This window comes from Dendroctonus ponderosae, unplaced genomic scaffold (genome assembly GCF_020466585.1).
Source record: "Dendroctonus ponderosae isolate FM_Combo_2020 unplaced genomic scaffold, Dpon_F_20191213v2 Dpon_F_20191213_3, whole genome shotgun sequence".
In the NCBI taxonomy this organism is placed as follows: Eukaryota; Metazoa; Arthropoda; class Insecta; order Coleoptera; family Curculionidae; genus Dendroctonus; species Dendroctonus ponderosae.
In genome coordinates this window covers 16,910,252-16,913,671 of record NW_026018508.1, presented here as the reverse complement: position 1 = coordinate 16,913,671, position 3,420 = coordinate 16,910,252, and the positions used below count along the sequence as shown (strand labels likewise).

General features: G+C 37.0%; 1 protein-coding gene across 1 annotated transcript in view; it reads left to right on the top strand.

Moving 5' to 3' along the window:
- Window positions 1-1,303: 1,303 nt before the first annotated feature.
- LOC109539868 (NAD(P) transhydrogenase, mitochondrial) overlaps window positions 1,304-3,420 on the top strand; it is a 7,598-nt gene continuing 5,481 nt past the window's right edge. Inside the window, exon 1 of the mRNA XM_019907928.2 lies at window positions 1,304-1,479. The gene's annotated coding sequence lies outside the window, so the exon portion shown is untranslated. The remainder of the gene's footprint in view (window positions 1,480-3,420) is intronic.

Genomic DNA, 3,420 nt, shown 5'->3' with positions numbered 1-3,420 from the left:
AAACATTTTTCTAAACCTGATAATGATTCATAAATAAACACCTACAATTCTCTTGGTTCTTGTCTCTTTTAAACGTTTCTTGTCCTCTAATTCCTCTCGTCTAAATGTCTGATTTCTTGCTGTTCCCTCACCTCTAAGCGTCTTCTCTTCTGCTTTTTTCCCCATTAAAAATGTTAGTTTATCGGGGCTGCAAAAGAAAAAAGAAAGAAGCAAACTGGCTGATTTCTGCATAAAGAGAGGGCCAATATGTCCTTAAGTGACCTGCGATAAGTGCGGAACTCAAGATCAGCAAAGTTTAATGGCTTTTTTTGAGAAAGTATAATTGCTGTTTATGTGCAGGGACCGAAAAATGTCAGATTTTTATTTGTTAGATAAAAAAGTGAAAACAATAATATACAGGGTGGCCTCATTTTTTTCCCGGAAAACTGCAGAGGGTGACAGCACTCACGAAAATAAGCAGAAAAGTTCAAATTAATTTGTACCAGAAAACCCTTCGTTTTTGAGATACCGGGTGTTGAGGCTAGAGAATCATGCAATAATGGAATGTTTCGTTAGTAACTAGAAAGAACGAAATTTGAAAAAAATTGCGCGACTTCTGTGGCACAGCGTTAGAAAGTCGGGGGCGGTTAAAGGAAACTTAAACCCTGAGAAACTGTTTTTCCTGTGGATTTTTACAACTTTTCGACACTTTGAACCATGTAAACCCCTGAGGGTAACCCACCTTTGAAATTTCGAACTAATGACGGAAAAACTCCAAGCACCAGAACGGAAAAACTACATAAAACTTCCAGCTTCCACACCCTGTATCTGGGAAACTAAGGGTTTACGCACACACGGTTACATAAACTGGTCTACCTATTTTTTTGGGTTCTGTCGCTCATCACCCTGTATATTTTAAATTGCATTAATTATAACACTTGACCCGTGCCGGGGCCATCCAGATAAAATCGAAAAATCCGAATACAGACCGCATACAGGGTGTTTGAAAAATACCAAATAAAAACGTTGTGTCTATCTAAAGAAAAAAATTAGCTTTCCAATTTGGACACAATTCGAAAATCTATGGCAAAGAAGGAAGATTTTTAGTTTAAACTCTGTTGAAGATGGCTGTTTTAAACGCAAGAGAAACGTCGGGAGGAGATTTGAGGCACAACTTCTGCAAGCTCCAGATGAAAAAGAGTTGAGGAAGGTAACTGCGGTGGTATAAAGAGGAGTTTTTCTTCGGATGTTGGTATTTTCGTGTAGAAAAACGCATTTCAGTGCAGCTGAATGTTCGATGTAAACGCGACAAACTGAAGGCGATATTTTCAGTATCCTGGAGCCGGCAGGCAACTGAGGAGTTCAGTGTCTGCCACCTTCTGATTTTGATGCACATTTTCGGTTAAGACTGTGACATCGACCTCGAATTGGTACCCGACAGAGCATCGCTCCCATCAGTTAATTGAGTAGTGCTCAAGTTCCTTCACTTCTGGACTTTCGGTAAGTTTTTGCAAGAATTTTGGAAAAAATCCAGCTTTGATTTTTTTACCAACAATTATTGTTCAACTTTCCCCTGCAGGAAATTGAACCGAATAATCTCATCCTGGTGTTTGATAGCGCCGATCCCTAATATGCTATCGAGATCTATTTCAGTGCAATCAGAGCCGCATGAAGCAGCTTTTTAAAAATACCGTAAATTGTTCGGTTTGTCGGTTTCGAGCGCATTATGCTCGTCCATATGGGCTGTTAATGGGGGTTTTCGACCCCCGAAACGTAAATAAACCGGGGAAAACCAGTAAAATTGTCACCGTCGAAGAACTTGACTGAAAATTCAACAGAATTCATAGCGCAAAACTTCGCCTAAAATTGCATTTTATTGGGCGTTTGATGAGATCGAAACCAGCTGGAAATCTGTAGATTTACTTTGATTTGGAAGCTAATTAATCAGGAGGTGTTTTATTTTTTTTTCGGTTAGGTTTAGGAAATGCTCTCTTTCGAATAGGGAGGTTACAAGAGGCCAAACTAAGTAGGTAAATAGCAACCGTGCATTGTTTCTCGTCATGCTCTTAATAATTCAGTAAAACGGTAAATATTGGTTTTGCTTTTAGATAATATGAAATATCAGTAAGATACGAAAACATGTTTTCCAAAAAAATATATTTTTGTGGCTTCTATAACACACAAACCGCTAACGCTACTGGCTTTTTTGTGCGTCAATGCAAATTAAATCAATCCAGTTCAGCTTGTTGAAAAAACAACATAATCCCCGTAGAAAACAACTTCATTGCTTATGGAAATAGATAATTGGTTCACATTCATTCCGCTTAAATATGTGAAGGTTTAGTGGCAATCACTTTCCGTTGCTATTTTTTATTGGAGGGGTTTTCACTTTCAAAAGCTCGCCTAAAAGTGTTTACCAATCTCTCAAGGTATACGACCGTATTATCATGTCAATAACATCGCTATTAATATTTTTTAAGGTACGTCGCTCGCATCCTGCAGACGAAATCGATGCTGGCCAAATAAACAGGTTGTTTTTCTCTAATTAAAACCGTATTTTTATGGAAAACACATTAATTCAACAGGCGATTAAATGGGATCTTGTTTGGCCTTCAAAATTCCTCTTATAAAATTTAAAACTTTCTAACTAGAACAATTGGCTTTTTGAAACTTTTATGCAGTAAAGATAATGCATTCTGGTACTTCAAGGAGAAAAGTTGCACAAACTACGCGGACACTGATTTTTGAGGAGCGCCCAAAAATTGCAATATTTTAACAACTCACGCTCTCTAAAAAAAATTAAAATTTCCCAACTAGACAATCTGGCTGCTTGAAACTTTTATGCAATAAAGATAATGCATTCTGGTACTTCAAGGAGAAAAGTTGCACAAAAATACGCAGATACTGATTTTTGAGAAGCGCCCAAAAATTACAATATTTTAACATGTCACGCTCTCTTAAAAAAAAATTCAAACTTCTTAACTAGACAATCTGGCTTCTTGAAACTTTTATGCAGTAAAGATAATGCATTCTGGTACTTCAGGGAGAAAAGTTGCACAAAAATATGCGAACACTGATTTTTGATAAGCGCCCAAAAATTTCAATATTCCAGACACTTATCACGTTCTCTTAAAAAAAATTATAACTTCCTAACTAGACCAGCTAACTTCTTGAAATTTTTATGCGGTAAAGACAATGCATTAAGGTGCTTGAGGTAGAAAAGTTGCACAAAAATACGTAGACAATGAGTTTTGGGAAGCCCCCAAAATGATAATATTTTAACCACATGTCACGCTCTCTTAAAAAAATTAAAACTTCCTAACTAGACAATCTGGCTTCTTGAAACTTTTATGCAGTAAAGATAATGCATTCTGGTGCTTCAAGGAGAAAAGTTGCACAAAAATACGCAGATACTGATTTTTGAGAAGCGCCCAAAAATTA